Source organism: Peromyscus maniculatus, chromosome 17 (assembly GCF_049852395.1).
Source record: "Peromyscus maniculatus bairdii isolate BWxNUB_F1_BW_parent chromosome 17, HU_Pman_BW_mat_3.1, whole genome shotgun sequence".
In the NCBI taxonomy this organism is placed as follows: Eukaryota; Metazoa; Chordata; class Mammalia; order Rodentia; family Cricetidae; genus Peromyscus; species Peromyscus maniculatus.
Genome location: NC_134868.1, coordinates 30,431,290 through 30,455,596, shown reverse-complemented (window position 1 = coordinate 30,455,596; position 24,307 = coordinate 30,431,290). Strand labels below are relative to the sequence as shown.

Below are 24,307 nucleotides of genomic sequence, written 5' to 3'. Positions count from 1 at the left end.
CAAAATTCTTAAAGAAGTAAATCACTCATGTGCACTTCTTTTTTAGAAATACGTTTCTGACAACTTTAAAAATTATCTAAGCATGCCTTCACTCTCTCCTTTTACTGATTTCTCCCTGTAAAATGTCAATTCAGTGTCCCATGATTTGGTGATTCCTGGATTACCTTTGGCTGCTGGCCCTTTTCCCACTTTCTTCCGGACCCTCCATACAACACATACGTGCTTATGGTTTATATGCCCTCTTCATTTAGTTTCCTTTATAATTCACTTTTCCATCTTCCTAACCCTTACAACGGCCAGTGCATCTCAATCTTGAATAGCTTTAAGTCAGTAGGAAGATTGGCCTGGAATGTATAGAGGCAAGAAGAAGCAAAGATCTGGGAGAGGTCAAATCAGTTCAAGCAATGATAGCTCTGTGTAAATCATCATTTATGGTTCCTGTCTTTCCTCTTAATTCATTGACATTCTTTTCCCACTTGAAGATTGGGAAACTAAAGTCCCCAGAAATTAAACCATATGCAGCTAGAAAGTGTCTGAGTCAGATTCTGAGCCTGAAATGCGGTGTTGCAGAAACACCCTTAAAAATATGGTATCTCTCCACATCTTCTATGATTCTTGCAAGATGGCACAAGAGAAGAATACCAAGGAAAAGAGAATAATAGAAGGAGGTGCCACATTCTAAGGGTAAGCAAAGATTTAGAAGCATCCAGATAGGAACAGGAAGACACAAAGCATTTTGTATTTTTAACATACTTTTCTAAGGTAGAGCAAGAGGAAAAGACTCAACGGGTAAAAAAAGAATCTTTTCAACGAGGGACTATTGAATACCCACATATATAAGAATAAAGTGACATTATTTCTCAAAAATCAACTCAAAATGGAATTAACATCTCTGTTGAATAGCTAACACCATAAAACAGAAGAAAACACAGGGGCAAATCTCTATACCCTCTAATTTGATAACATGATACCAAAACATACATTACCATAAACCTGATATCTCATTTTAAAAGACAGGAGGCAGAGACTGTGCAGTTACTCAAGAAGACAGGGAGTGGTTTCACCAGATCAAAGGGCCACATTCACTTCGTGCATCCTATATTTACTTCTTAAACATTTTTCAGCAGATGAATATTGCTAGGCATTGAATGTGTCTCCCTGTAAAGATAGGTTGAAGCCATAAGCAATAGCACTTCAGCAAGTGCTCCTACTTGGAAGCAGGGTTGTTGCAGACATAACTAGTTCAGATAAGATCACTCTTCCATGCAGCAGACTCACAAGGATGACATCCTGTAAGGTTGGGGGAAAGACTGCGATGGCATAACTGTAACTGTGGAGCACCTGGGGTTGACACCAACAATCAAGTTAAAAAGAGACAAAAAAAAATTCCACCCAGAGTCTCAGAGGGACAATGACCCTACTGATGCCTTTGTCATGAACTTCTGGTCTCCACCACCCTGGGAACATACATTTCTGGTGTTTCAAGGACCTAGATGATAATACTGCGATCCAGATGTCTCAAAGATTGATGCTGGGATCATGAGGACCAGATGTGTTGTAGAGATAACATTTTGTGACTCTAAGGGACCACAAAGTTTTAAAATTCACTTTTGTCATTATTTTTAATTATGAACAATTAGGGTACCATCAGCATTGGCTTCTAAACTTAAGTGCTTAATAATAAACAAAAAGTAATACAACCACAGTTCCTTTCTATTTGTCATAGAATATAATCTAATGTTTAGCAAGTCCTTACTGTATGCTTCACACCATTGTAAGCAGTTTTTCACTTTTATTTGTGTATGACAAAGTATTTCATATGAGTTGAGTTCTGCTACTTTCTCACATTCAGAGACAAAAACAGCTTTAATATTCTAATGACCATCTTTTCTCCCTACAAAGTTGCCATGATGAAACTGACTACTTTGTATGCTGAGCAAAGTCATTTTTTTCTCTATAACTCTTGAATAATGAAAGTTTTGTCCACTTGCACAACTTTTCATTGCATTTAGAATTTCTTAAAGTTTCATTTCAATGAGAAAGATAATTGACAATCTTTGTTCTCTTCAAATCTGGTTATAGCAAAATTAGATCTACAATAAAAAGAACAATACATATCTGTCCTCTGCTGTATTCGGGTGATGAAATAATTATGGTGTATAATGAATTGTAACAATTCAAATATTACTCCCTACTTTGCTTGTGGAAGAACCTTTTAGAACCATGATGTTCCAACCAAATGCCTGCATTAGGTGGAATGATTATAGGCAGTAAAATAACAACCTATTGTATGGTGCACACCATTAATCCCAGAACTTGGGAGGCAGAGGCAGGTGGATCACTGTGAGTTCGAGGCCAGCCTGGACTACAGAATGAGTTCCAGGACAGCCAGGACTGTTTCACAGAGAAATCTTGTCTTGAAAAAAACAAAAAAGTATAACTTATAAAGTTATAAGAATGGTTTTTAATATTCATTCAATTAAATACTATAACTACTTTGAGAAACATGTCATTCACTTTTTTGTTTTTGCTTTTCATGGATGTGTGTTTGGTGTTAGTGAAGATGTGTATGCTTATTCACAGATGTGAGAGAGGGAAGTATGGTGTCAGGAATCTCCCTCCATGTTTCTTCTACCTTATTCATTGAGGAAGTCTCTCAATCAAACCCAGAGCTTACAGATTTGGCTAGTCTCCCTCGCCAGTTTGTCCCAGGGATTCCGTCTCTACCTTCAGAAGCTGAAATTACAGGTGGACCAACACATCCACCAAGAATTTCTATGAGTTCTGGGCATCTGAACTCCAGTCCTCTTATTCACCTGACAGATGTTTTAACTAGTAAACCAGCCCACAAGTCTATATTTCATTATTATTGCCTGTAATTATTTGATGTTTTTATCTTACGTTCCACTTATTTTTCTGCATTTTCTTTGTTTATAACTATTTCAAAACAAGTGAAAAATGCTACTGAATGATGGAAGCACTCAGAACCTTATGATGTCAGTATATCAGGGCTGCACATGGAAAATCAGAGTCCCTTTATATTCCTCCAGACATACCGTTTGTGAAGAAGTGGTTTATTGGTGAATAAACATTAATCTCAGACAGTGAGCCCCGTTTCTCCACCTCCACATTTTTCAAATTCATAGTCCTTATGCTGAAAGCAAATACATCCATTTGTGTTTGCTTCATTTATGCATACCTTCATTTCAGCATATAAAGATTTCCCACTGTTTGGCAAGCCCTGAAGCTTTGCAGTAGATTTTTGCCATTATTATTCATTATAATCAATTTGGGTACTTCACTAAAATCTGCAAGGAGGTCTTTCCAATTTAATTACTTAATAAGAAACAAAAGGTAGAAGCAAAGCTCCTAGTCTTTATATTTTACATTTATTGGACATGCATAATTCTTATTTTGTCATAGTATAAGATAATCATTTATAATATAAAAAGCTTTATAATAACACAATTAAATATGTAAGATATATATATGTATATATATATATATATATATATATATATATATATACAAGCATATATGTGTACTTCTGAAATACATAACCTGGGACAAAATGATCTTGGGGGAAAGATTATTCTATAAAACCTAAGAGATGAAGAATATTCTTAGATGGGAAAGTTCTCTAGTGCTACAAAGATGTTCTACATTATCAGGCGGTGGTGGTGCACGCCTTTAATCCCAGAACCCAGGAGGCAGAGGCAGGTAGATTTCTGTGAGTTTGAGGCCAGCCTCGTCTACAGAATGAGTTGCAGGACAGCCAGGACTGTTTCACAGAGAAACCTTGTCTCAAAAAACCAAGAAAGAAAAAAGATGTTCTACACAATGTGGAAGAAGATAGTAGTGAGAAGAGCTAGTATAAACCAAACTTGTTTATTTCCGTTTTGAGGACTATGTTATTCCTCACATATCACTATAAAGTCTGTCACTTTTCGCAAGCAACTGATCTTTTAGAAGAAGCTATGTCAAAACATATAAGGTCTCATGACCACATCTCTTCAACTTTATGCCCTTATCCAACCTTTCTGTTCTCACACAACTCCACCCCGCTAGTGAAGGGAGACTCCAAACACATACTTTTCTTCTGCTCTGTGCAATGAAAACAACTAGAAATGAAGTTTCACATATATGCAGACTTTGTCACATGATGAGTTAGCAAATACTGATTATTAGACAACAACTGTATCAAAATCATAAATATATAGAGCTTGCTACTAGGTCATCACCCCCTTTTAGCCATCTACATGTAGGAGAGCATGTATTTGTTAGCCAAAACTCAGAAGCATACATTAATCACCCCAGAGTTTCTGTATGTCAGGCATCTGGGCAGAGCCTGGCTGTATCCTCTCCCTCCAGGCCTCTCCTAAGGCTGTTTATTAAGGCATCATCGCTGGTTTAATGGTTCTAAGTTAAGACTCAGTAGTGAAGGATTCTTTCCTAATATTCCTCAAAGATTTTCAGCTTTAAACAAACTTCCATTTCCACAGCCTATTGGTCAGCATCCATCTCAGCTCTTAGCCATGGAAGCCTCCCCCACATGGCAGTTGTTTGTTTGTTTTTTTTTTTAATGAAATTGCATAAGTTAAGAAGACAGCAAAGTCTACTAGTAAAGCTGGGCATGGTGGTACACACCTGGGCTACACTGATTTACTCTATCTCAAAACAAACAAAAAAATACCACCCTGATGGTCTAGAAAGATGACAAAATGGTTAAAAGTTCTCTTGTGCAGAACTTGGGTATGCTTCCCAGCATCCACATGGTGGCTCAAAACTGTATAACTCAAATTCCAGGGGATCCAATGTCCTCTTCGGGCCTCTGTGGGCACCAGGCATACATATGATGCACAGAGATACATGAAGACAAACATAAAACTAAAATAAAATAATAATTTTTAATTAGAAAAAAATCTTGAAATGGGACCACTGTGGTGAAGGGGTAGAGATGAGATATGAACCAAGTACTATGATATATATGTGTGTGCATATCATAATTTAACCCATTATTTTATTCACTAAAAGAAATTCTCTCTCTGTCTCTGTCTCTCTGTCTCTCTGTGTGTGTGTGTGTGTGTGTGTGTGTGTGTGTGTGTGTGTGTGTGTGTGTATGTGTGTGTGTGTGAACATGAGCGAAGGCATGTCTGAAGGGGCAAGAACAAGGCACCAGAAAAAGGATTTCAGATCTCCTAAAGCTGCAGTTACAGGCAGTTTGTGCATAGTGCAATGTGGGTACTGAGAACTGAATCAGATCCTCTACCAGAGCAGTACATGCTCTTTACCTCTGTGCTATCTCTCCAGCCCCCGAGAAATGATTTTTAAGGGGAAAATCTCTTCTATCAAGCTGAAAATCCAAGATGTTTATATAGTCTAATTATACAAGTATCATATCTATTTGCTTATATTTTGTTGGTGAGTGTATCGAGTCTTTCTCTGTCCCATGAGCCAGTTCCCAAATAATGACATGGAGACTTATTATTAATTATGAAAGCCCGGCCTTAGCTCAGGCTTGTCCCAATAGCTCTTATTAAGTTGCTTTTAGAATCTACATTTTACCACATGGCCTTTTACCTTTCTTTCATTCTGTACGTCTGACTCCCTCTGCGTTTCATTGGCATCTCCTCTGCACCTTGGTTATCTCTTCCTACTGCCCCTCTCTGCCGAGAGGTCCCACCTATACCTCCTGACCAAGTTATTGGCCATTCAGCTCTTTATTAAACCAATCACAGTAACATATCTTCACACAGTGCACAAATACTCCACAACAGGTGAGAATCAAATTCTTACCTTCAATCCACTTTCAAGAGGAGGATAAATTACAAAGGAAGAAACAGCAGGGAGTAGGAATCATGAAGCCAAGAGAGAGGCTTCATGCCACAAGAAGACCTACTTCCCACACTAATTTTTTTCCCACCAATAAACTGTGTTTTCTAATATGTCTATGATGAAGCCACTTTGCTATACTAAAAACTTGTTTCCTAAGGCATTGTTTTTATACAAATGCATTACCAATGCTGGCAATGTTAGATCATTAGTTTGTTCCTTCGTGTCAAGCTATAAGTCAAAGAAAAGATAAGTTTTGTTGAGATGCTGTTGCAGATGGAACCATAGACTGCGAGATGGTGTCCAGGAGAAGTGGCTTGGAGATGCTCCATGAAAGGAAATGGTGAGAAGAGAGGAGGGAAGGGGAGAGGAGGGAAGAGGAGAGGAGAGGAGAGGAGAGGAGAGGAGAGGAGAGGAGAGGAGAGGAGAGGAGAGGAGAGGAGAGGAGAGGAGAGGAGAGGAGAGGAGAGGAGAGAAAGGCAAGAACCTTCTTACACCACAGTTAACTGTCCATTATCCCCAGGACATAGTTAATATGGTTAAGAAAAATGCTACTTCTAGAGATAGTTACTGGCCCTAAATATTTCTGAAGTTAGGCTAGCCTTACCCTCTACAGTTATTGCTAGTATCTTCATGAGTAGAATCTAAAATTGTGGAAACTCTTGTGTATGATTAACATGTGTCTAGTAAACAACAGCCCTCGGATAGAGCTTTAACAAAACAAATTTTGTGACACTGTGAGGCTATTTCCTTGAGGTTGACACACTTTCTCCCAGTGAAAATAAGGAAGACTGTGCAAAGTTCCAAAAACTCAAAAGACCTACAAGACTCAGTGGTTCCCCTCCTGGAGAATATAAAAAGGAGAAAGCAACTTCTGGAGGAGGAGACTCTTCAGCAGAGTTGTCTGCAAGATGTTGGATGCACTCTAGGGATGCAGCTCCATGAATCATTAATCATTCTAGGGTGGGCTCTTCAGAGATGCAGCCGCCATTTCTAGAAAGTAACCCTTCACCGACATTCCTGTCAGTAGCCTCAGTCAGCTCATTGGTTCACTAATGTAGACCTGAGTGAGACATTTTGACCTGTTGTCAGTGTTCTGTCTGGAATGAATAAACATTTGCCCACATCTTCCCAAGGAAAATCACACAGCATCCTATTATTAGTTCACTTCAGAATTAATAATTAAAATTTTTAAAATAGTTCTGACTATAGTGACTATCCAACTGTTATCCATCGGTAATCTTGGACCAAATATTGGGCATTTGTCTTGTCTGCTCACCGTAAGTAGACGATAATACCCTACTGCTGTAGTCACCACTGAGTTTGGTTGCAGAACATAGAAAAATCAGGCTAGAAATGATCAGGAAACTTGATCCCTGCTGGTGAGCTTTCAAAGTGCTAAAAGATGCTGTGCAGGCCACCAGTGGAGAAAAGCCATTAACAGTCTAAGTCGGTGCTGAGCCATGCATGCTACATACAACACAAACCTGTCAGGTAAGATGTCCCCATTGTCATAATAGAGACATGGCTGTTGTGAGAACATGGAAATAACCTACACGTTCTTACTAGATTTGAGACCATCTCTACAGGAGGGAATTCATGCCTGGTACTCTACTGTAGAACTTGTCAAAACCCCATGGCTGGAGAAGGCATAGGCTCTAAGGGGGCAACTTATTACTGTCATTTTGTCTAATGGGCATGGTTCCAAACTGCCTTCTTAGTCTCTGTGCTTATACCCATAGATTTGGGCTGCTCTGAGCCTTGGGCAGCAAAGCTTCTTTTTGCAGCAGGTCATAGTTAATGCAGGACTCATAACAGGTCAGAGGGCTGAGCACAAGTGACTTGAGTGTTGAGCCCTAAATGGGGCATTTATATAAACCCACTGCTCCAAGGCTCAGAGAACATCATGGAGGAGGGCTAGAAAGAGAATACTTGGAGGAAACTATGAAATGCTGTCTTCTGTCACGACATGACCATTGTACTCAGCAATTCACAACAGCCATGTTCACCTACACAAGCCCTGCCCAAGATCAAATCGGCCAAAATTCATTAGGTCCCACCTCTAGCTAAGGAGCTATTGGCAATTGATGGCTTCTGGGAGAAAGAGATTTGTTTTCCTTTGGGTTATGGTCACTGGTAGGTTGCCCATGTGCCAGGGGACACCCCCATACCCATACCCATGTGAACAACATTAATTAAGCATGATAAAAATACAGAAGACATTAAGGTAGGAAGGAATGTGTTAGGGAGATCCAGGAGAGTGGGAGAAAGAAGTTAAGAGTAGACATGATCAAGATACATGTACAACATTGTCAAAAATGAAGATAACTATTGCTTACACACACACACACACACACACACACACACACACACACACACACACACACACACTGTATTTGGGGATATATGTAAGCCCAGGACTGTACTAGTAAAGTACATTGTCATCCCTCCAACTATAGCTGTTCAAGTTCCATTTCCAGTTCTGTTGATACCATAACATCTGCCTGTAGTTTAGTTGTTGTACATCCACCTTTAGTTTTCTGTGAAAACTAAAACTATGAGGTGATCACTGCAGAAGAAAAAAAAAATTGTGGGTCTATTTTTCTTTTTTTGATAATAATGTTTATTTTTTAATTTAGTCAACATACATAATTCCCTGGAAAACATCAACACAATAAATGTAAAACCCCTTGCAAGACCATCTCTACAGATAGATATTCCAAGGACAGTAAGTAAGTAGACATAACCTAGCCCTACATTGTTTCAGTTGGCAGAGGTCCGATAAGCTGGAGTTGTGCCCCTCCACCACACAGCTTCACATTAAGCTCCACAAAGAAGGAGATGGAAAAAAAAACCTTGTATTGTTTTCTCTAAAGAAAAATAAATCCTTTTATGAGGCCAACCACAACACATAGAAAGCTTCACTAATTAGAATACGATATTAGCAAGGGGGGATACTGGTGTAAACTTTTCTTACTTTATTCCTGAATCCTTACAAGTAAAAGGGCCAGCAGTATCTGCGTTGTCAGTGAGAGGGTTAGTTAACACATGACACAGTAAGGACTTATGCAAAGCCTAATATACCCAGTGTTTTACCACTGTGCAAACAGTGCAGTCTGTTTAGAAAACTATCAACTAGCCAGGCAGTGGTGGTGCATGCCTTTAAGGTCCCAGCACTCTGGAAGCAGAGGCAGGTGGATCTCTATGAGTTCAAGGCCAGGATGGTCTACAGAGTGAGTTCCAGGACAGGCTCCAAAGCCATACAGAGAACCCCTATCTCAAAAAAAAAAAAAGAAAGAAAGAAAGAAAGAAAGAAAGAAAGAAAGAAAGAAAGAAAGAAAGAAAGAAAGAAAGAAAGAAAGAAAGAAAGAAAGAAAACTGTCAACTAGATTCTAAATTACACATTTGTGAACATAAAACATTTAATAAGAAAATATTGCCCCTCCAATACATAAGAAAGCTATCATAAATGCACAAAGTTTATTCTCTGACAGGTCTACTTTTGGGGAGAAATTCTTGTTACAATGTGGTTGGCTTATAGCTTCATTCTTGAAGAGGCCAACATTATGTCCCAGTAAGGTGTGGTCAGAATTAACCCCAACTGCTAAGCAAGTGGATCGAGCCATAACCATGTTGACTGTAAAAAGACTGAGTACACATTTACTATCCACTCTAGAACCCAGCTGCTTAACAAACCATCAAACAGAAACATGTATTCTAAGAAGCAAGAGATCTCACCCATTCTTGTATTGTATTGCAATTTGCCACTCGAGCGACCATGTTCACATCAATGGGGTCTGTAGGGTCACTTTACCTTCATCTTGAATGTCAAATGCAGTTGCTGAGGTAGAAAAGCCACATCTTATAACCATTTCTTACCAAGAGAGTAAGTTAAGCCAAAGTATTTCCCAGAATTTACTATGAAACGCCATAACAACTTTCACGTAACCTCTTTTTCACTGCATTCAATGAGCCTGTCATTCTAGCTATGATTATGACTTGGGGTATGTGGTTACAGGTTAACATCCCCACACAAAGCGGCCAGAAACACTTAACAAGTTGGTATACCTGGAGAATACCAACTGCTGTGCTCTGAAAAGTAAAATCATTTCTGAAATCTTGATTTGTTTGTTACCGAGAGGTGGATAAGAGACTGGATAAATTTCTAGTGATAACCTATTTCAGAAATGCCGTGGCCCCCAGTCTTTAGAAATGAAGTTTCTTCACCAAACGGTAGAAGGGGCACTTTCCTGCAGCTCCGATAGTCAGCTAGTGAGGGACAAAAGAAGTGACCCCCTCCAGAAGATTTGCTGTGATTTACTTGGCTCAGGTCTTTTTCTCTTACCCAAAGTGTACACGCTAGGTCATTTCTCTGACTGGCTGTGCACCTATGCTGTCACCCAATGAAGTGATATCATGGCCAAGCAAAGGGGAAAATGCTCTTCCAATGAACAACCCAGCTGCTTTGCACTCCAACCACCATTACACACATATATTTTTATGTCCAAGTTTCCAGGTCAAAAGTGAGCATCTTATGTACATACATTCCTTCACTGAACCATAATCTTCTCCCCATAGTGGTCCTCACTCATTACTGATACATACAAGTCACTTAAAAATGTTGCAGTATCCATTAACAGTGACACACAGGTCTTGATAGCAAAGGAAATAATTCCCAAAACTTGGAAGGTCTCTCAGTAGCCAAATTGTACTTTCTAAAATTAAGGATATATTTTGTCCATGTCATTGGAGACATGATTCATGAATTCAACAAGACCATGTTATAATTGTACACAACATACAAAAGGAAAGAGTTGCCTTATTGATCTAGCATTTTCTCAATTAGGAATTAATGTATCATTCCATATGACCACCAAGATTCTCAGAGGCTAGACAGTAAAGCAAAGGTTTTGATGTATTGTAGAATATTATTTTAAGGTGTGTTACTTTTGTTTATGCTGCATTTGTTTAACTCTGTGAAGCTGTGATACTGTACCTGTCTAAAACACCCAATGGTCTAATGAAGAACTGAATGGCCAATAGAAAGGCAGAGAAAAGATGGATGGGGCTGTCAGGCAGAGAGGATATATAGAGGAAGAAAACTGGGAGGAGAAATCAAGGAATGAAAAAGAAGTAGCCAGAGATGGAGGAGGATTCCAGGGGCCAGTCACCCAGATACACAGAAAGCTACAGAGTAAGAAACAAAGAAAAGTACATGGGAATAGAAAAGGAAAAGCCCAGAGGCAAAAGATAGATGGGATAATTTAAGAAAAGCTGACAAGAAAGTAAGCGAAGATAAGGCTGGTATTCATAACCAAGAATAAGCCTCTATGTGTGATTTATTTGGGAGCTGGGTGGCAGGCCCCCAAAAAGAGAAAAAACAAACATTGATATCCTGGAAGCTGAGAGTGGCACATAACAGTGTTACAGTGATTTGTTCTGGTCACATGGGTCAGATCAGCTTAAGAACAATTAGTATTGAAAAACCCGATGAAAAAAGTTATTTTTTATAATCCATTTTTCAGTAAGCATACAAAATAATGGGGTTTGAAGTAAGCTCTGAGATAACTATTTTCTCACATATACACAGTCAATCATAGTAAGTACTATTTTTCAAATCAATACTCCCAGGGAAAAAAGATTAGCTTTGCATTTCTATTCTTAAAATAAATATATATTAGATATTTAAAAATACTTCTAATCCAGCCTTACTTAAGTTTGGGTTAGATACCAATTTTCCCAGGATAGCTACATAAACGATAGACATTATACTTCTATTTCACATTAAAAGTTTACATGAGGCAATATGACCCAATCCTCAATCCTACAAATCAATCATCCATATTGTGGCTGAGGTTAATAACTGTTTTTCTAAATCCATGTTCTCATTTTCTACTGTGCAATAGCTAAATCTAACTTCCAGTTTCCCTTGCTCTTATGCATTCTGGCCAATGAAATCTGAGTTCAAGTGACAAGTTGCACTTTGTAGCTCTGTGTGCTACAAATATTTACTTATTTATTCTTGAGACCTCTTATTCACACTTTTTCTTCTTCTTTTTCCTGTTCCATTCCAAAATCCATGTATTGAAGATGAGAGTCTCCTCTAAGCTAGACCCTAGACAATTATATAGATGAAAATTTCCTCACTGTTTCTCTCATGCATGATTGTTTAAGGGCAGTAAGTAAACTGTTATTGTTATTATGTGAGGATTGTTCTACAAAAACTAACACCAACATTACAAATGTATGCACACATTTACGCAGTTCATGAATATTTATATAAGAAATATTTAAACTTGAAGTAACACCTATTACACAAAATATGCATTATAGTATATGTATACTACATTAAAATTTTGAGTTTAAATTTCTACAATTTAAATGTACACAGAAAAGTAGTTATTCTCATTTTATAATTTTTCTTCCTAGAGTTTCACTATGTAGCTCTGGCTGGTCTGGAACTAACTATATACATCAGGCTGGCCTCAAATTCTCAGAGGATCTGCCGATTTCTGCCTCTCAAATGCTGGGATTAAAAGTATGCATACATATATGCAGCAGTATATTTTAAGAAAGTATACCAAGTATTTTCCAGCTATACAGCAATTAATATTACTGATTAAAAATTTTTATGTGCTCAATGAAAAAATGTCTTTAATCCCTATGGTTACTTAAAAAAATGAGAATGCTAACAGTGTTTCCTAAAGTCATGTGAATTTAGTAACTATGATTTTTGTAGTTTATTATAGAAACATTGAAAACAGTCTTAAATCAGAATTAGTTTTATTGCCAAATAGATTCCCTGGAAATAGGATTTATAATATAATTACTGGCAGGCTTTAACCATAATAGTGCAAATGAAAAGACCATAGCGTGATTGAAAATGAATTTTCTGATTTGAGATCTGTCAAAATAATAAATTGGGTGGTTTTTATTTGGTTGGTTGGCTTCTTCACTAATGCACCATTAAATATTCAAAATCTGTGCTTCAAACTAATTTTGCATCACCTCATCTAAGATTTTAAATATTCAATGTTGTTAATCTTTTGAAAGGGCATTTATCACAGTAGATAAGCAAGCAGTGAAGAAATCGGCAAAATGAACCTCCTACTGAGCTCTTTACTGGAATATGTGTAGTCTATAAAATGTTTGACCCAATGTATTTAGCTCTAACAACTCAAGAGCTAATAAAATGTGGGCTGCACAGAGACCTCATCAAAATTTAATATGAAGCCTATGAAGAGAAAAATTTAACTCTTGCTGACTTGAAAGCAGGAAGGTCGACATGGAAAGCAAAATGAGAAAGAAACAATTTAAAACCCGAAAAGACGTGAAGCCAAACTTAACACCTGCACTCAGCATCGGAGACCTACATGAAGCCATAAATGCTGTGGAATAGGCTGTTTTTAATAGCATTTCCCCACTTGCAAAATTTACATTGCTTTTACACTTTGCACATAAGATGGAAATTATTATTATTACTACTTTACAGATAAATAGACCAAACTAATGGCTTCTTTAAAGAGCGTTTGGGTAACAAAAATAATAATTTTGGATACTCCAGGTCACTTACCTTCGGAATTCATCTGAGAGACAGAAATAAGCAGCGTTTTCTCGTCTAAATTGCAAACTATAATTTTATGCCTCATTTAAACTACATACATATTTTTGAAAGTCTTGAAGAGGTTGAGAAATTTAGTCAACTTCTCACAACATGTTCAACCCGAACCCAAATCTTCCCTGTGACATCTGGCGCAGCACACAGCAGCATGACAAAGTGGTTCTCTGTTTGGAATGTACTAGATGGATTTGGATTAGTCGTTGAGACTGATTATTAGTGATCAAGTAATTGTGTCTACTTCCCACACAGCAAGCACTGGATTACACCAGGAGCTGGAGTTATTGTGGAGTAGATGCTGTCCTTGTCCTCAAAAAGTCTCCAGACTCTAGAGGGAAAGTACACATTTCTGAAGGAGATATTGGTGGGTTCTACATGAGGAGACAACAAGATAGACTTAATTTCCTCAGTGGAAAGCCCTCGTTAGAAGGTAATTTTCTATTATATTCACCACCATTTCTTTTTATTTTTATTACATTTGTGTGTGTGAGAGAGAGTGTGTGTGCGTGTGCGTGTGTGCGCGTGTGCGCGCGCATGTGTGTGTGTGTGTATGTGTGTGTGTGTGTATCCATACATGTATGGTGTATGTGTATGAATGTCAGCGTGCCCATGTCATGACACAAGTGAAGATCAGAGGACAACTTTCAGGAGTCAGTTTCCTCCTTCCACCTTAGGTTCTGAGGATCAAACTCAGGCCACCAAGACTGAGCTTTCATCTGCCTGCGGTCTCACCAACATGACACGATCATTTCCAAGGTTAGAGTTGAAACTAGGAAATTTCAGATTCACTCCTGGGTAGCTATCACGCCTGTGGTTGGGTTGTGGCTGTGAGGACAAGGCAGCTTGACACAGAAATGAGGAGAGCTAAAATGGAATACAGCACAGTAGGTGGAATCTGCAAGTGTGTATTGACACAAAAGCCTCTCACAGTAGAGAAGTCCATTGCCTTCCCCGCCTTTAAACCTTCCAGCTTGGTGCACAGGAGTCCACGGGGTGACTAGAAGCTCTGTGGTAACTCCTTGAGTAGTTCATTGAGCCTTTCAGTCACCTGAGGACCCAATTTGTATCAGAGTTGATTGCAGGTGCCTATGACAACAGAGACAAAAATGGTAAACACAGCAGACGTGAAGCTAACATTCAGAAAATAAGTATGTCAAGTAGGGAAACATATAGTACCAGGAAGAGCATAGCTGAGTGAGGTGCTGGAGGCTGAGGCAGGGCCAATAGGGACTTTGGATAGTAGGAAAGACTCTCTAAGAAGAACTTGATATATGTAGCAAAAACCTAGATGTATGATTTTCCTCAAGTTAATATGGATAATAATGGAAATATGCTACTATGTCCTCAGAGTGACTTGGCTCTCCCCAGTCACAACATATGGTAAGCCCCAGTTTCTGTCTATGATCCGGGGCCTCTCATCCCATGACCTGTACAGGGCAGCTTTCTTACCCATTTTGTGTTCCAATTTTCTATAAAACTCTATGTTAATTAGCATATTTTTTAATTTTTAACATTTTAAAGCAGGCCACAGAGTGTCTTACCACAACTTACATATAAAATATTTGATCCTTATTGCAAGCTTGTGAAATAGTTGCTGTTAATATCCCCTCATTAGAGATGAAGTGTCATGTTAGACAGTGTATAAGGTCTGATGTCAAGTAAGATGCAGGGTAGGCATGTGAACCACTCTGTATGATTGTGAATTCCTCTCTGTTTTCTTTTATCAAGGAATAATCCTATATAAGACATTGAGCCTCTGCTGCACTCTATCTTATTGCAGAATTGGAGCCCATTGATCTTCCAAGCATACTAGTAGATGCCTAGGCATGGAATCCTGATCCATACTCCATATCCTATCCATGACACTGGTTCCAGTAACATGTGGTTAGGATGTAGACAATGACCCTACCATGTTTACTGTATGCTGACTCTAGTCTATTTAACATCTCTGTCAGTGGTTTCTGGGTCATACTAGAACTAGCTGGCCTGGTTTCATCACCAGAAGAGGGCTTTATAGATGCTCTTATCTCGCTAAATAACACTTCGAAGAGAACAGATCTCTACAGCAGAGCTGGAGGTTCATTGAGAATCATGAAACCTATCAATCCACAAGGCAAGTTAAGGAATGCTGGGTTGAAGAACGAAGAGCCGAGGTGAAGGTATAGCCCAGAAACATTCCAGGTGCCTAGGACAAGTGCTCCAATATCGCATCCAAAGTCTGATTTTAAAAATTTTTTTAAAGGCAAGGATGGAATTACAGTCAGTTGGAAATTACAATTACATCAATTTGCCAAGAATTGGACAGATCGTTGATTGGTCACGGCTCACTTAGGCCACACATTCCAGGTAAGAATCGCAACTATTGGGAAAGGGCTTTCAATGAGATTTTTATTATCTTTGTGGTGTCAGGAAGTCATCAGTAACTGTCCGTGCTGGGTCAGGGTGACCTAGGTAACTCCTGTCTCGTGTCTCATGCTTCCTCCAAATGAAAGGACTTTTGTTACCTTACTCTTAGGACACTGTAAGTTTTTATTATGAGCTAAAATGAACTGAATGGTGACTATTAGTAGCTCAGCACTAAGTGTGTTATAGATTGCATACTAAGGGTATGCAAAAGGTCCAGGCGTTGAAGGTTTAGTCTCTAGGGTGGTGCCATCAAGAGGTGCAACAAACCATTAAGAGGAGGGACCATGTGGGAAGTCCTTGTGTCATTTAAAACATGTCTCCAAAATGGAACTGGAGATGGCTCCAGGCTGCTCTCTGTCTGGGTTGCCTACGGTTATAAGGTGAGCTGATTATTCTTCATGTGCTTCACTGTGAGATGTTATATTTCCTTAATACCTAAAAATTAGTATAAATAAATTACAGACTAAATGTTCTAAAGCCATAAAAGTAAATAAATAAAATACATATTTTTCCTTTTAGAAGTTAAAGATCTCAGGTGTTCCTTTGCAATAACAGAAAGCTGGTGAGTACGGGTGTTCTCTATCTATGGACTCATTAAATGTGGAGTTGAGTCTGGAAGACATAAGAGAAAGAAGTTAGATATGGAAAGACAAATTCTTCATAATCTTAGAGATTAAATGGTGAGCACTAGGTTTCATACGACATTATGGCATGAGAAGGTGTTACTTAAAGGGCAAAAATGTTCAGTTCTTGGATATGTAAGACATACAGAGCAAATGTCCAGTATGTAATTATACTTAACATGTATGCATGCATCATATACTTGGAATTTGCTCAGAGCTCACATCTTGTGTATTCTTTACACACACACATACATACACTCATACACATGCACCCACTCACACACACAGTCTGATCATAGGAATCATTTACAAACAACATGCATAGCAAAAGGCCATATTTTATACCTTTGACAGGTATTATTTCTATTTGTCCATTATAACTCAATAAACCTGAGGAAATGTTTAATAAAGAAAGATATTCGACCCTCCACAGTCACCTTTATGGATTTAATTTCAGAACGGATCAGCAAGTTTTTCTTACCTAAGGAGATAGTTGGGTAGAGAAGGAAAGAATTTCAACACATTCTGAGTTTCTTTGAAACTTGAGTACAGTTGGAATGAGAGGAAGAAAGAAATGAAAACCCAAGTAGAATGTTCCATCTACCTAAGATTAAAGAAACATGCATTGTGACACATTGTTCTTTTGTTCTGGGAGCGGGTTTGAATGAGTTATTTAATTGTGCAAACTAAAAGCACCAGATATTTGTCTTTCTAAGGAGAAAAATTGTTCTTTGTAGCAATTAGGAAAAGTTGTCTAGCTAATAGCCTGAGAGGCAGTTATCCAGTCACAGAAATTCACGTTTCTTATGAATTGAGTGAGACCTTCCTGACTCTAAACTATTAGTTGTTGAAGCGAACAACTTCCTCTTTTAATCTGATGCCAATAGGAAATCAATGGCGAAGAGTCGTGCCAAAGATACAGGCATCTGATCAGAGCCATTACAGGACTCCAGCAGAAGTAGTTCTGGGTCTGTTCCCAAAGACAACAACACATGGACAGGACAGTCTTCCTACCTAATTCTTCAGGAAGAATGTGACCCCTGCCATACAGTCGAGAGCTGGAGCTTTGGAGAACAAGAAGATAGTAGACACAACAGGGGCCTTGGTACCAGTCTCAGCATCCTCAGCAGGTGTCTCACTGGTGAGGATGCTAATCCTGGCAGCTTTGAGGACAGCGGGCCACCGTAACTGACCCCTGGAGCAGGAAATTAAAGCTCACTGCCTCCAACCATGGTGTCGATACTAGAAAGATTGGTTTGTAAGTATACGTAGTGCCCCTCAAACATTTCTGGGAAATTTTAGAATAATAGTTCACAAAGGCAGAGGATGCTAGGAATCAAGATGCCCTTAAACTTAAAATAATTATAGTGTAGGTATTAAATACTGGTATGTCATAGTTGTATCTCCATAAGCCCTCTAGTTATACACTTCCTAGACTTAGACTGTGTTAGAGACTGAAATTAGGTGTCTGTTTACTCATGTGTGAATTCTTCAGAAGGATAAGGCTTCGATGCCCTAACAACCCTTTAAACAACCCGGAGTCTCAATTAGTAGTCCCCTTAGCATCCCTCAAAAGAAAAACACTTACATATTTCCTTTGTGACTACATTTTTGAATTGCCTTTATTTCTTCATGAACTTCCTTTTTCTCACATCTTTATCTCTTAAAACTTAGAAAAAAAGGAATTATGTGGGATTGCTGATATTCTGCTTGCACAGAGAAAATGGCAAAGTGTACTGTTTTCTTTTTTCTGTTTAAGGTTTAAAGAAAATTACTACAAACAGTTGTTTAACTGGAGTTCACACATTACCAGCTCTGGAAGCAAACCTTCCCAGTTAATAACAGAAGAAACAAGCACACATGAATTCCTGGATGTGTTCAAAGAGTGGTAACAGCAGCTATAACAGTTGCTGATGAGAGGTATAATTTGAGAAGTGTTGTGGAAATGAATTAAAGACTATTCGTCAATATATTGGACTAGCAGTAACCTCCAGAAGATTACTTTAGAAACTAGAATTACATCTTTCCACACCATAGCAGACATAACAGACTCCCACATGGATGCCCAAGTAAAGATACTAAATATGCTTGCTTTTTTAATATTTATCTTGTTTATGAGCACACGTGAGTGTGTGTCTGTGAGTGCCAGTGTCTGTGGATATCTGAAGTATCAGATCTTCTTGGAGGAGCTACAGACACAGGTAGTTATGGTTTGCCCAATGCAAGAGTGATAAATGCTGAACCATCCCTCCAGCTCCTAAATATATTTTGTAAATTCTGCCTTGAGAAGCCTGACAAATGAAATCACTGAGATCCATGCATGGATAAGTGTCTGGGAAAGAGCAGGGAAGACAATGGTGCACAGTGTATTTTTATGAGCATGTATACTAAACAAAGGAACTCGTTTCACTGTGACATTTTCATCCATGCATATTCATACTTTGATCCTTTTCATCCCCTCTCCTTTATGCCATGTCCCTTCTTTGTCACCCATTCCCCATGTCCCCTCTACATCTCTAGTAGCCTAAGATCCTGCCTACTCCTCTAAGTATTGCAGGTTACTAAAGCACCAGGGTTAGTTATTTCTTCACCCAAGTCTCACTAGAACTGGAAGCAACACACGCACGTTTTCATGGAGGTGGAAGTAAATGTCTATGGTGAATTCCAACTACTATAATAAGTTAGATATATTGCTTTTTGTAAGTTTCATTACAACTCCTTAATAAAATAGCACATTTAAAAAACAAAACCTTATGATACATAATAGAAAGTGCCCTCTGTCACTATGGAAGCTAGCCAATAGAAAGGAATCTTCTAGTCAGTTCCAGTTTAATTCTCTATATCTTGTAACCAAAGAAAATTTCTACAATTTTAAAATTTCTATAATTGTGACATCTTAGCCACAGTGTCTTATCATATAATTCTGGTAAGCAAAGCAAGGAGGCATGGCAAAAACCTATATTGTTGTTTGGCATCTCTATAGCCTCCCTGAACAACAGCTCATAATGAAGTGTCCCAAATTTGGTACTGGAGTCTCCATTTGATAAATGATGCCTTATGGGAGATGCATCACACAGCTCTTCATGATAATGTTTAAGACACATTTGAATTGTCTTATAAAGTAGTAAAGTTTCATATAGCTTTTCATAGATCCTAATATCAATCACCAGATGACTCAGTATTGAAAATGTGCTACATACAAACAATTGAATTTTATTCAGCTGCAAGGAAAAGTAATATCTGTAGATAAATAAATGAAGCTGGAAAAATTTATGCTGATTGAGATAGCCCAGACCCGGAGAGAAAAATATCTATCATATATTCTCTCTCATTATGGATCCTGGCTTTGAATCTTGAGATTCGTGTGTTTAACTTGAAGTACCTGTAGAAACCAGGAAGCTATGAAGGTGCAACTATAAGCAGTTGCCTTAAGGTGGGGGTGGGTGGCTGGTAGAACGTAGATGATATTGAGAGAGAGAGAGAGAGAGAGAGAGAGAGAGAGAGAGAGAGAGAGAGAGAGGAGGTCCTGGGCTAGAAGGGTAAGCAAGATAGGGGTGAAGACACAGGGAACACAAAGGAGCAGGGGGAAAGGGTTGAACAAAACGAAGGATATATAAAAAAAAAAAACAAATGGAAACCTACAACTTTACAAGCCATTTGCAAATATATAAGTTTAAAAGGCAAGTTTTATCTTGAAGATTTCCTCTGAAACACTCTAGATGTTGAGAAGAAATTATTAGGTAAGAAATTACAATAAGACAGAAGTATTTAATGGTGCTTTCAATAAATTAAAATATAGCAAAGGCGACCTAAAACATCAACATATTTGTAAAATTATTTTTATTTTTTAGTGATACCAATTAAATGGCTAGCTGCAATATACGCAAATTACCTCTAAATCTGAAGGAAACAGGATTACCAATAGGGAAAATGGGCAAATGATATATACAGTCAAGTCTTAGAAAGGCAACTCTAATAGACTAGTAGGTATTTTACAAAATGTTTATAGCCACCGGTAGTCATAAAATGGAAGTTAAGGTAAAAATACAATATCAGTTGTAGACCCAAGCACATAATAATTTAGAAGGAGGGCTGAACCTACTGTGGGAAGGTGAAGGGAGCGCTCGTAAAATACTACTGGTAATGTACTGGTGGCTTTCTATATGGTTGCCTCTATTAAAATGTAATACATTCCCTTTCTCTTGGTAAGGTCGTTTCTAGGAATGTTTCCTGTAAGAAGGACAACAGTAGTTGACAAAGATGCTCACTGAAGTTTTGTTTACACTGCACGAAAAAATAAAAAGCAGGAAAAACAAAGAAAGGATCCACCAGTAAGGAGACTGAGCAAATGTCATCCCACACTTTAGACACTATGCAACCAATCAGAAGGAATTGTGGCCTACACTTACTAAGGAAAATTTTCATTGCAGATGAGGAATAAGAACAATTAATACAATGTGTGTAATAAAATACAAAGTTTTAAATAACTGCAAAAGATTCTCTGAAACTTCAAATATCTACATATAAATTTACATATGCAAATAGACAGGTTCCACATGTCCTAGTGTGAGTATTGATAAAAGTATAGAAGAAAGGTTTTACCCTACGTTGGTAAACAGGGTAGGCAGAGCTGAGAGAGACGTTAACACACGTGGCATTGGAAAGATGTGGGAGAAAGGAACAAAGGGAAAAGACCAGCAGTAAGACACTCGCATAACCCAATCCTGAGTCTGTTCCTATGCAGTCTGTGGACCCCAAGCCCCCCTTGCTTTAAAAACTCTGCCCCAGATACAGAGATCCACGGCCAGGCACCAGGTTGAGTTCCGGGAATGCAACTGATGAATGAGAGGAGAGATCCTGCAGGCGAGGAACGTCGAGATCATGATGGGGGACATGCAGAGCCACACTAGTGGAAGCCGATGAACTGTGGACTGGTGGCTGTGGAGCCCCCATGGGACTGGACTAGGCCCTCTGGATAGGGAAGACAGTTGTTTGTCTCGAACTGTTTGGGGGACGCCCAGGGAGGGAGATCGGGATCTGTCCCTGGTCTATGGGCAGGCTTCTGGAATCCGGTACCTGTGGTGTGACACCTTGCACAGCCTTGGTGCAGTGGAAGGTGCTTGGACCTGCCTAGGCTCAGTGTGCTTGGCTTTGCTGACTCCCCATGGGAGACCTCGATTTGAGGCATGTGGGGATGTGGGGTGGCTTGGGAAAGAGGGCTGGGGGGTGGAAGGAGGAAGGGGGGTCTGTAGATAGCATTTGGAGTGAGTAGAAAAATAAACTCTGCCCCATTGCTACGCAGGGTCTCTTCTGCTCTGTTAATTCACAATACAAAGACTCTTTGCTTTTGGGGGAAAAAAAAAAAAAGACACACTTTGCGACTTCCCGAGCTGTGCCTGGGGCAGATCAGACCAGAGGGTGGGCGGCAAGGACCTAAGCCTGGTGGCTCCCACAACCACGAGGGCCTCTTCCTCTGATGACACAGGCTGGGCAGACAAGAGTGGCATCTCCATGGACAACTTCACACCCCTAGAATCCGGAGCTTGCAAGTTCATTGGCTCACTTCATTCTTATAGTTTCTCCTCCAAGCACACTCGAGAGAGGCCATCTGTCCCCTGTGAGCCCATTGACCAAATTAGGCCGAAGAGAGATACGGAGCCAAGGTGTAGTGGGAATAGTGTGGCCCAGAGTCCCCCAAGTTCCTCGCTCACAGCAACCCCTCAGAAGGCTTCCAGAGCCCCTCCGCCCCTCCTCCTGATGTGACCCCAAAGCCAGCTGCAGAAGCTGTGCAGAGTGAGCACGGTGATGCCAATCCCATGTCCATCAACGAGGTCATCTTGTCAGCCTCGGGAGCCTGCAAGATCACTCCCACTGCTTTTCGGCTCAGCAGAACAAGAGCCGGGTGTGCTGTCTGCGGGAGCAGTTGGAGAAGAAGAAGGGAGAGCTCAAGAGCCTTGGGCCGAGGGTCAACCGCTCCGACAGCCAGGTTCGCAAGCTGCAGGAGAAGCTGGATGAGCTGAAGAGAGCAAGTCTCCCCTACCTCCCCTACCTCCCCTACCTCCCGTACCTAAGTGGCCTGCTGCCCCTCAGCCACGGGGCCGTGGCGGAGCCGCTGTCCTAGATGCTGGGTACCTGGCTATCAGACCCACCGGGAGTTGGTACCTTTCCAACACTTCAGCCCTTCCAATACCTGGAGGAGGTGCACATCTCCTATGTGGGCTAGCCTATGCTCATCTTCTCGTTCAACTCCTTCCACCCAGACACACACAAGCCAATGGACAGAGAGTGTGGCTTCATCTGCCTCAAGCCCGACACCAACAAGGTGGCCTTTATCCATGCCCAGAACACAGGTGATGTACAAGTGGAGGAGGGTGAAGTGAATGGGCACGAGCTGTGTATCTCATCCCATTCCAGCTCCAGGATCTGCTTTGCCAAGGAGCTCCACGTGGAGCAGATTACTCGAAAAATTCAGACTGAATTCTGAAGGCAAACTTGAACAGTCTCTGCGGCAACCACTACACAGGCAATGACTCAGCCTCTTCATGTTACCTATAAGAAGGTGACCCCATAACCTGGAGCAGCTCCCAGAGCCTGGGGAGGGGCCTGGCTCCTGCATCTAGCCCCCCCCCCCCAGTTTAGTAGACATCCTACACAGAAATGGTGTGACCACAGGCTCTGCTGACACAGAATTATTGTCCCGGTGATCTTGTAATGGCACAGAAAACCAAATAAAAGGCCTTTATTTTTTTTAAAAAAAAAAGACACATTTTGACCAAAAAAAACCTGTATTTATGTGTGTTTATATTCATAAAATTGGAAATACTAAGTTATCTAAAGTCACTTGTCTCCTTTGAGAATTGTATGAAAACTAAGTACTTAATTCCTATACAAATCTATAATGGTCCATAGATTATTTTTTTTAATGTCTTACTTATGCTTCCAAGCATGAGAGAATCTTGAGCACTGTGTAGAAATGTAGTCCAGGAACCATGAAACCACCAAATTGACTCCTCCAGTTGGGTATCTGAAGAGATCAGGTAACATTGCTTTGGCCAAATTTGACTGCTGGAGTTAATACAACTCGCTTAAATGTGTGTGTCATCAGAGAGCAATTGGCTCCACGTGATGCACTGGCCTATGTATGTCTCTTTCACACCACTCAAACTCAAATCTTTCTTGTTTCTCTTCACGGAAAGAAGTTCCAGTGCAGCTTCAACAATTTTTATGCAGGGGAAGTTTTAAATTTCTAGGGAAACCATTCTAGTGAACTAAATTGAATTAATCCATCCCTTTTGACAACTTAACCATAGAACCTCTGCTTGGAGTTTCCTCTTTCAATTATGTGTCCTCTTTGTCTATGTCAAGATATGATCCCTTGAGCGAGGCACACACACACAAAAAAAAAATACAGGAAACCAGCCCAAGTCATTTTCCATGAAAATGTCTCAGTAGAGAGGGGAATCTGGTTAGCTGGTTTCGTGATGCAGAGGCCAGGCTAATGTTCTAAGTGGAACTGGATTTTCAAATCTAGCTTGGTCATTTTCAAATGCTCAGATCTTCCAGCTATATAATACAGAAGTACATTTTAAAGGGACAAAGCTGTTAGAAAAAGCAAGTTAAGAGAGCTGTGCAATAAGAACTCCTTTGATTCCCAGCTTGCCAGAGGCATCAAGTACAATGTGAAGTGCCAGAGCAGGTAACTGTGTTTTTCTGCTTGCTTATTCAGTCCCGAGGCCACCCCTGATGAAAAGTTGCTAAGTTACTGGGGACTTGGTAATGGGACTGTTACAGGCAAGGCACTAAATGAGTTCAAGGAACTCATTCATCT

At 39.7% G+C, this 24,307-nt stretch overlaps 1 pseudogene; it reads left to right on the top strand.

The window, feature by feature from the left end:
* Positions 1-16,140: 16,140 nt before the first annotated feature.
* On the top strand, positions 16,141-23,050 carry LOC102927258 (peroxynitrite isomerase THAP4 pseudogene; annotated as a pseudogene).
* The last annotated feature ends 1,257 nt before the right edge of the window (positions 23,051-24,307 follow it).